This window comes from Montipora capricornis, chromosome 12 (genome assembly GCF_036669925.1).
Source record: "Montipora capricornis isolate CH-2021 chromosome 12, ASM3666992v2, whole genome shotgun sequence".
NCBI classification, from domain to species: domain Eukaryota; kingdom Metazoa; phylum Cnidaria; class Anthozoa; order Scleractinia; family Acroporidae; genus Montipora; species Montipora capricornis.
Window position 1 is genome coordinate 10672770 of NC_090894.1, and position 10487 is coordinate 10683256.

General features: G+C 41.3%; 1 protein-coding gene across 1 annotated transcript in view; it reads right to left on the minus strand.

Annotated features, from left to right (window-relative positions):
- Window positions 1–9850: 9850 nt before the first annotated feature.
- Window positions 9851–10487, minus strand: part of LOC138027398 (serine/threonine-protein phosphatase 2A 56 kDa regulatory subunit epsilon isoform-like) — a 24010-nt gene continuing 23373 nt past the window's right edge. Inside the window, exon 14 of the mRNA XM_068874972.1 lies at window positions 9851–10487. This exon is cut by the window's right edge and continues 491 nt beyond it. The gene's annotated coding sequence lies outside the window, so the exon portion shown is untranslated.

The following is a 10487-nucleotide window of genomic DNA, read 5'->3' on the forward strand; positions in this document are numbered from 1 at the left end:
GTCAACCGGGGGCCTTTCACAACTGCCTGTTCATCTACGTCACATATCTGCATACAATGTAGTTCCACCCACGAGCCAATTGGCGTCGCCGTGGAGATCCCTTGGGAATGGGTGGGCAGCAAGGCATGAGTCAGATTTCATTGTAAATATAAACAATGTGATTCCGTTCCGCGCCAAATACCCCCTTATTGACCCACGTTTCGATCGTTTTGACACAACGCTGATGACATAAACGTTGCGTGTGGAGCATGTGATATCGTCTGCCCAAGACAAAAATTTAAAGAAATGCAAGCGGGAGATGGCTAGGTTAATTGACAACGCAAATCTTACACACACAACATGAATATTTCAGCTGCAGCTAGCGATCCGAGCTTTCGCTTTCGCGGAAAACGGAAAACTGGGACGCTTCATCGCCAACGGAAGTGTTTACTACGTCATTCGTTTCATTCCCAGAGAATTCGAAAGCCAATACGTAATTTGACTCCTGCTAAGAGCTTTGACCTTTCAGAGACGCAGAAGCACGCAGGCATGCATCTGAAAACTTGCACTTAATCGTAATTTTTGCAAAATCGGAGTTAAGCAAAGGTTAGTTTTTTCCTTTCAAAAGTTCGTAATATATTGCATGAGCACAGCTGAGGTAGGAATGTTGAAAACACCATTGCATGTATGGTACCCATTGCAAGATTGACAGCAACGCAGATACCGAACTATGCACTATTTAGCTCATGCATACTATATATGGATGATATGGAACGAACCTTGAATTCTTCCGCCTCGCGCTGCAATGATATCACAAAGTTTATTTTCGATCTCGAGTTCCAAAATTATTTTGCGTAAAAGCAAACTAGAAACCATTTTAAGGTCCGATTCAGCAAGCAACGCTCATTCCGTCGCTGCACGAATTTCTGTAAGGGATAAGTTGGGGATAAGTTGTTGAAACGAAGCCAACATTTATAGTAGGCAAACATGCAAATATCCATAATGGCTGCGCCTGTGATGTGTTCTCATAGATTGAAAATGCCGACAGGTAATTTGGTTATAAATAGACGCGACAGTTGGATTGCAAAGCGAAAGGAAAGTGCAGGACAAAGGGGTATATTTTTCTTGTCTAGACATGAAATCGCGGAAGTTTATCGGATTGGATGTGTATTACAGGCTTAAAATTAAAATGTTGCTCCAAAAATTTCACGATTTTTGCAGCGATGATTTCAAATCTTTCCCTAAACTTGCACTGAAGGAAATAAAGCGCGATGAAAACAATCCAAAACTTCAGCTTTATGATGGCATGTTAACTAAATCAACAATCTTTTGTATAGTTTGAATATAAAAGCGTTTGTTCGTATTTTTATTTTTTAGCAAAAAAAAAAAGCGATTCTCGATATGTGATGGCTTTGGAATGCAGTTGCGAGACACCTGTCCAGCATTTATACTTCCAGAAAGCTGACAAAAGGAGCGGATGTGGCCAGGCTTAGAGATTAATCGGACTACAAAACAATCGATCGATAGTGTTTAAATCATCGGGATGTAGAATCTGCAAGGAAATGCGCCCCAACGAGCCACCTGCCCCCAGCGGAAGAAGCCAGCCGACCCGGTGTTTCAACTCAGGGGGAATTTTCGAAGCCAAATAACAAATTGGCGGTGGAAGAGTTTCTTGCAAATGTTAGAACTTCCTCGTTTAAACAAAGTGCTAAAAACCGAAATCAGAAATTCCTGGAATTGATCCAAAATTGATCGATCCAAAATTGATCGAATTATACACAGAATACAATTTGCAGCTAAAAGGAAATTCAATTAAGAAGCGACTCGTGCCCGGGAACACAACAGATACAATGGGCAACCCACCTGTCTTTTCGAGTCTATTCATCTGCTATCATTTCCATTGTCATTGAAAAGTGTCTTTTCTAAGCGATTTCTCTACGGATAAATTACCGTGTCTTGCTTGCAGAAGGAGTTAGAGATAGCATTTTAAGATTGGTTCTTTGAAGGAACCTTCATTTATATTACATGTTTTCCGGGTAGGGACACCAGTTTAACATGTTCCCTCTTAAAGAGAACGCACAGAGCTACTTATTAAGAAATGTCCTGCGGTTTTTACGGCTAGTTTCGACACTCTCGTCTCATATCTCTTTGCGTCGCAAATGCTGCATATACGTGCTCGTCAGAGGCCAACTTGTTTCTTTTCATATCAAGTGCCGGGTCTCACCATCGAAAACCCATGGAAACTCGACGAATAGACAGATCCGAGACTAAAATTATAAGTAAAAAAAAAGGTTATTTCAATTTAGTACGAAAATCCCTCCGGAGTTGTTGCTTCTTACAAGTTCTAACAAGCTACGGGATCCCTCAATTAAGCGTAAAATAGAAGTATGGCCGAGAGTTTATTCCAAGGAGGCGAACATTCCCTCCGCCTCGATGGAAAACCTGGCTCGACTCGATCTGAGCAACAGCCATTTCTTGATTCGGCTTATCACATTTGAAAGCTAATTCAGGTAGATATATGTATGCTAGGACACACACACACACACACAAAAAAAAAACAACACTACAGGTGTAATTTTTTTGGGATTTGATTTAGCATACAAACTTGGTTACTCTGTGGCAATCTAGCGCAACTTTGCTAAATAATTCAGGAAGTGATCCAACTTTGCTTTGACGCAACTGAAAATTATAGTTCGTCGCATATTGAGCCAAAAGGGTCTACATGTTTTTCGAAGCAGATAGCTTTTGCAAAAAGGGAACTTACTAGCAAGTCGGAAAAAATGTCTCTCGTCTGTTTCAACTCGACTTCATCAATCGATTTCAGGGTACCTGTGGCACATACCATCAGCGCTTACACAATGCACGTGGAAATTCTCTCTCCCGTGCGAACCAATAGAGCGATTCCATAAACTACAAAATAATATACGAATTGAAAGACCTAACAGAGCTTGCTATTCACCGGCAAGATTCAATTTGAGTGGACTTGAACCGTGCTGCTTTTCGCAAGGACATCTCATCAGCTGTAAAGTGAAATATATCCCACGGGTTATGGAAAGTTTGAAGTGTCCATTGATGGATTGCTTTGGCCAGCTACCAATTCATGAGTTTACCAGTCCTCCGAATTTTGTTGCCTAAGTCGAAAGCAAAAACGCAAGCACTCTAAGCTCCTCACCATTTTTCCTCAGCTCTAATCATTTTTTACTACGCTTCCTTTAGTCCGAGGCAGAAAAGTATCAAGTTTTACGATTTAATTCTGTGGCTTGTCGTTCACAGGGAAGCGAAGTTTATTTGTAACAGTTATACGCCAATGCAGTAATGTTTCAAAATTTCACTGATCTCGAAATTTCGTCAGGAGCTGGAGTAAATGAAGATCAATCTTCGGTATCGAAATCCGGTTATGTTTCGAGGCAATCGTTAAGTCCTAAAATTACATGTATTATAGATGCTAACCTTCGTGCAAATTGTCTTCCCAGTCTCTTCTGATTTCTTAAACTTGGTGGTTTTTCACGTCGAAAATTGCTCGGCAAAAGAGAAAGAGCAGCTCTTTTCCCTCGACTTTCTTTTAGCTTTCTTTCCCGGGCTACGAGCTAGTACTTCCCGCTGCAGGTTGGTTGCCCTGATCTGCCAGTAGCCGGATCAAAGTAGATTTGTCCCGCGGCCGATCAGACCGTGTCAACATCATAAGCTACATAACGATAAATTGTCATTTCCATCTTTTCATTTCCATGCTTTCCGTTCGCACGTTTTCGACAATAGATCAGTTCGAATTTTATGATCTTCTTGGACAAAAAAGGATTATAGCTTAAAGAAACGATGAATCATTAATGACCTGCAAATGAGACAAAACGGAACGCGGAGCTCGTGGGTCTCTTCAAGACGTTCCCGGCAATAGTGATTGGGAAAGGCTGAAATACTGCGGCAAGAATATTGTTTAAAGGCATTAAAACACAGCTTTGCTTTGCACAGATTGGAACTTTAAAGGACAAAACAACACAAGGACTAAAGAAGTTTTGCATGAAACAAAGGCAACCTGCTCTGTTCCGGCAGCATGTAAAATAGAATTCCGACAGATGTAAAATTTACATTTACTGCAATCGACCTTTTAAGATAAGATTTCACGTTTTAGCCTTACCAGCTGTTGTTCCTGTTTCGTTTCTCTTCGAACGGAGACGAATCGTAAAATTGCTGGCTACTAAAAATTGAAGTTCTGGTAACGAATTTCAGATAGGAAGTCGGAGATACCGGGCTACACAATTAAGCTAGCTTATATTCCTGTCACATAATACAAGCATTATCTGTCCCTACCTCTCGAGGCTACTGAGGAGAAACGTCTTCCTGAATGTGTCATCGCTTTACACCACTCCACCACAATATTCCATCTTGCATTAAAAATGGCTTTGTTCAGAGTTATATCGCCAAATTTAACACTAATCGCTAGGTGATTCCATGTTAGACACAGTGCAACCAAGCGTTGTGTTTATTACCGGTATTACAGTACTTGTGCGTCCAAGTTTTACCAGGTTTGCACGGGTGGGCACCGGGATGAATCAGCCACCGCCCGCAAAGTGCAGGTTGCCAGTGCAAACTAATTCGCGCGCTTTCTGCCTCAAGCAAAAAGAGCGGGAAAATGAATACAATCCCAAGTGGACATACAAGTAATCGCTAGTCAAATCACGATTTTTTTAATTTTAATTTAAGGGACGGGCTATTGAAATTTCGAGGAGTGGCGGGCTTTCCACGAAGGAGAAGTAGGAAAGAAAATTGTGCGTCAGAGAGCACATATGGAAAAAATTATGAAGCAAGCCTTACTTGCTCTTGAGATAAATGCACTAAAAATGTGTCAAGAAAATCTTGCAGAGGAAGAATTTTCAAGACTTAACCCTTTGATTACTACCTGGCAAAATACGTCTAGCTTTATCCACGGTCCCATCTACCCCTTGTGACGTCATCACTTTTAACGGTCAGGAACAGCTTTGTCCACTAACTTGTGCAGGGAGAAGAGATCTTTCAAACTATACCAGAATGAGCACAATTCCGTCAAGGAAACTGGAGAAACTGCCAAAAAAACCATGTAACACTGACCTGAAAATCTCCATGAAAAGCTTGCTCCATTACCCAGTATACCCGCCTACCTTTCTGAGCACCTAATTCTAAGATGATGAAAGGTTTCTCAGAAACTCTTCCCACCAAAATAAAGCCTACCAAATGCCCAGCAAGTTGAAAGAAAAAAAAAATGAGGCAAAGAAAGCGAAAAGAGAGGGAAGGAGAGAAAGCGAAAAGTGAAAGTCGAAAGTGTTGTGTTAAATTTTGCTTTCTGCGCATGCCCGAACTTTGCAAGCGCTTATTTTGCACCTGGCTGAAAAGGCCGCGGAGTGTACAACCTGGAAACGGGTTTGTAGGGAGATTTAGCTCCTAAACAGCACGACAGTGACCAAAAAACCCCTCAACTACAATTGTAGCTTCAAAACGTGTTTTTCGGCCAAATCTCTGCTGAGTAGCCAAAGGGTTAAGACGTTGAAAAGCAAATCATTATAAGCAAAAATTGCCGACTCCCTCCACTATAAAATTAAATGGTTATTTTTTTTAAATAACTACGCACATGCGCCAGTTCGAGGAAAGAAAAACAAAGGTATTGAAAATTGCTCCAAGGCCACATGAAGCGTGCGGAAAGCAATATTAGACCTACACTGTTCCTACGTCAATGGCTTAGCAATATTTCTATTTCACACTCAAGTTCAACGCCTTTCATAACTCTCTGTTTACATCTCGGCATAAACAAAAAGAAATAGTTGTCATCCGTATCGTAGATTCTCCCACAGCGTTTTTCAGTGCATATTTAAGTCCTCCAGTCTCTTGTTCAGCCATACAATCTGTGATCATTTCAAAAGTCTCCTTATTTTGCCGCGCTATTGTCAAGCGTCTTCATAGTCATCAAGAGTGGAAGATACGCGAAAACGCAGTAGTGTGCACGTGAAAGGTGTCTTATTTTAAAGTTTAGCACCGATGTTCTTGGCCGATTGATGTTAGTACCGACTGGAATATTGAAATTAATTTCTCCGGTAAGTCAGTCATTCTTCCAACAGAAAGAAGAGTTGCCATAGCAAAGTATTTCTCCTTTGGCTGTGAAAGTTGCTTGTCAACGTACACCTGTCAAGGCTGCAATCATCTCGACACAGCTGGAAGGAAGATCCGCCCGTTCACAAAACAGATTCTTCAAACTAGCCAGCCTACGCTGTCTTGGCGGCCAGATAGTATAGAATGTTTTTAATCATGATGCTTGCTAGCCTCCTTGAAGCCGTTTTTCTGCAAGGAGGCTAGATGCTTGCAAGCTGCTCGTGCAATCTTTTCACAGTGAAATAAGGCAGCGTGGGCTCAAATTTTGGACATGACAGTAAGTCATCACAAAATGTATACTTTACGAAAAATATCTCCAACCAATAATCTAATCGTTTTCCGGTCGCATGACATCGACAAGGTAAACCGGCAAAAGTGCATGCACCCCTTATCTTCCACTTAAGGACATTCGCGCGAAAATTTTCTAACATCGATTTTTTTCTGCAAATTTTACCATTGAAAGATGATAAGTTAGTGATGTCAGAAATGTAAAAAAATGGGGCGTCACTGACTTCGTTTTGGAGACAACTTGCCCGGAAGAACACCCTAAATCTGAAAAAATCGGGCCTCTTTAGCGAATAAGGCCACAGTGTCTGTAAGCCCAAAAATATTGCAATTACATCTTTGAAGGGAAATGTTCTCTAATAAACTTTGTTTGAGTGGAACCATCAAGTGAATTTAGTTAACTGTTGGGTTTCCTTAAAGAACAAGTTCGCATTTAGCGACCACAGTTTCATGCGCCTTGCAGCCGCAAGATGGCAGGATTCCATGTCCCGAGAACAGAAATCTTGAAATTTTTTTAACTTCCCACATTGATCTTTTGTTCATTTTTGGACAATGTGGGGATGATTGTAAATTAAATCTGTTTCTGAAAAGAAAAGTAGGGGTCACCGAACATCCAAGGCCATCTGCCCTATCATTGTTCATTTTAGTACTTAGTGCGCGCGCTCAGTGCATGACGTGGCATGTGAATTTGCGTACGCTGTAAGGATACGCAGTAGCAATGGGCGCGAACGTCCTTAAGCATGTATTGCTCCCCATGTAGTCTATTCAGGAAAAGAAGCCGTGAGGAAACTGGGGTGGAGAGGAAAGAGAAACCGCCAATATCCTGTCGTTTGCGCGCTCCGAAACCGAAAAGATCGCTGGGAGCAGGCTTAGCATTGAAAACTTGCAGGCCTCAACTTAATTTTATCAGAAAAGTTCAGTACATCGTTTGTATGTTTGATTCCCAAAACAAAGCCAACTTACTCCCATTACTTGGTTCATGCGTTTCGAAAGGCCTGGCCAAACGCTCGCAACATTTCAATGCAACATCTTGCAACATTGTTGCATGATGTTGCGACATGTGTTGAACGGGGTGGACAAACGCACTCAACATTTTCAACGCAAACATGTCAATGTTCATGTGCCCCAGGGCCCTGACGAAAGAGAAGTGGACCTAGAGCGCATGTCCTTGTGCAGCATGGCCAAATGAGTACGACATCATGGAACAAAACGTTGCACGAGAAATCTGACCGTTTTCAAATTTGATCCAACATGTTGCAACGTATTGCAACATACCGCAACAGGGTGGCCAAACGTATGCAACATGTAGTGCCAAACAATGTTGCAAGATGTTGCGTTGAAATGTTGCGAGCGCTTGGCCAGGCCTTAATATTATTATTATTTGGCATTCGATTACAGCCTGAACGAGTCCTCAACTCGACCGCACGTGTGCCTGCCAAACTCCAAAGTTTGGTCACACATCACCCTTAGCAGAAGTCTTTAATATTGGTGACGGGGTCATTTCTAAAATTGTCTTACTTGGTCCGGTTGTTCAAAAACCGATTAACGTTAATCCCAGATTAAAAATCAACCAAGGACTTTATTTCTCTACTCCCAAATGCTGTTCATCGCTGATGTTCGGCAAAACTTTACATTGAAAGAAATTAACCTTGAAAAACAAAAATAAGAAAAAGAAACTTTCACCAAAAAGTTGAAAACCTGGAACAAAAGTGTACGCTAACCATTAAGTTTATCGGCTTTCGAACAACCGGGCCCAGGCCCGTTTCTCGAAAGTCCCGAAAACATTTCGGGCCCGAAAAGCCATTTGTGAAACTGCCAACCGCCTGTTATGGAAAGCCGATCTTTTAACAGGTAACAAAAAGAAAAATGACTGTGAATTTTGACGACTTAAATCATATCCGTTCTTGAGATACAAAAGGAATTGTGACACCCGAAAATGGCCGGTAAAGTTTCGGGACTTTCCAGAAATTAAATCTGTCCATAGCGTGACCCTTTCTTACTTGAGCAAGCTTCTGGAATTGCGGCCCACTCGACAATAGGAATTTTGAACACGAAGACGCTCTATAAAAAGAGTGATGCCTTAGGCACATGCAAATGATTTATCAATCAACCGTAGACGCAACCCAGAGCTCTGTGATAATTTGTTCGAAAAAAAGCCCCTTACGGCAATGTGTCCGTAATACGTCATAAAATGTTATGTTGTTCTTTTTTTAATCCCCAGTGCCTTTTTTTCCGGGCTAGAAATATCTTTTCGGGCTTCCGTCTTTGTGTTCCGTTTGTTGATGACCATCTTGGATAAGTAATCAGTCTTGTTTGAATGAATTCGAACAAAACGTGCGTGAAGTGCCTCCTTTTATTGTGTGTCTTCGTGTTTAAGAAACCGCGACGGCTATGGCAACGAAAACGTCACTTCAAACTATAATTTTGAGCTATCCTAAGTATTTCACGATGATTCGATCTTTTTCATGTTGTGCAATATGGGAAACGTATCCTATAACCAGATTGGTACGTACGGATTTGAAGTAAAGAGTGAGAAAAGGACTCTTAGTTTGTCCACGTTGTCGTCAAAACCTTAAAATTGGTCATTATACACTTAATGTACCAAGGGAAACAGTTAGTTTTGTTTTTCTCGAGAGTCCTGATGTTTCAGGACTCGAGGGAAAACAAAACTAACTAGTTTCCCGAGGAACCAGACATTAAGTGCTTTGTTGTATATTTAGACTTTTCCGTCAACAATCGCAGCAAAACATCAGGATGCATTTGAATTTGATCAGGGGCACGTGACCAAGAACCAACCAATCACAGTGCTCGTTTTGTTGAGTGAAAGGTTAGGTATATAACAATTCAAGTTGTTGTTTTGACGAGTACAGAGAGAAATGTACAAAACTGCGTGTCGCCCGTGCAGCACGATCACTTTTTTTTTTCTTTTCGCCAATAGCATTACTGCTCTTTTGGCGTTGTCGTCATCGTTTCTCAAACTCCCTAACACAGCCTGGGTAGGCAAGATCGTCTACCTCTCGCCTTGTCAAGAAGCAGACGCAAGACAGGTTACCTCAACCACCACTACATACCCGACATTACCCAAAGTCGAGGTTTTTCAAAAAAGGAATTGAAACCTTTCTTTTCAAACTCACTTACGAGCAGCGACTTCTGATGGCATTTTATCTATGAAATAGTTTTTTTTTTTTAATTTCAGAGCTTGTAAGTACTTTGTAACCACGACCGCATAAGAGAATTCATAGCTTTGGAGCTAAATAAATTTTAAGATGTTATTGGCAATTTAACAACAAGAATATAGGATTCGTTCCTTGGATGGGAAAAGCCGTGGAAACTAGGTTGTTTAGGGGAAAACATGTCCACTAAAAGTGAGCAAACCAAGCAAGTTTTTCCAAGGCCCCTCGCGCTCTCAAGGAAGGATTGAAAAACGACTTTGGGGAAAAAAGGGCTGGGTATGAAGCGATAATCAAGTCGGTGAATGTTTCATTGTTTATTGTTCTTTCCCTCGCCGTGTGGAAAATACCTTCAACTCAGTTAATGGCTTGTCCCTTGGAGAGACAGTCTTACTAATAGCAATAAAGAAATGAGATATCAAAGATAAAACTTATAGATACATGGAAAATAGCTGGAGAAATAAGTTTGGTCATTTGAAAGGAAACTTCGGCTGCAAAAGGTGATGGCAATGTTGATTAAACGTAGGATTGGAAAAGACTTTCCATGCAAGATATAAGTTTGAAATTTGAGACAGAAACTGGTTGATCACAAGCAACAATTTTTTTCCTCGAGTTCGGGGTGAAGGTCTTTGCAATAACGTGCACTGTGATAAGCAAATTATGCGGCGGTACTTTTACAAATACGCATCACGGAAGCCTTTGAGGCAATTGACTTTGCGGCCGACGTTTCCTTGCAGGGGAAGACTATATACAGAATTATATTGCCTACAAGTACTTTTTTTTGGAAACATCAGATCTCATCCAGCCTTAATAGGGACTTAAGTCTTGTATAACCCGCGTACCGAGAATGACCGCAGTCACCAGTTATACACACCACGGAGAAAGCACGTCACCGCACTAACATCGACGTACAAAATGATCAGTAACGCCGCCAGCATG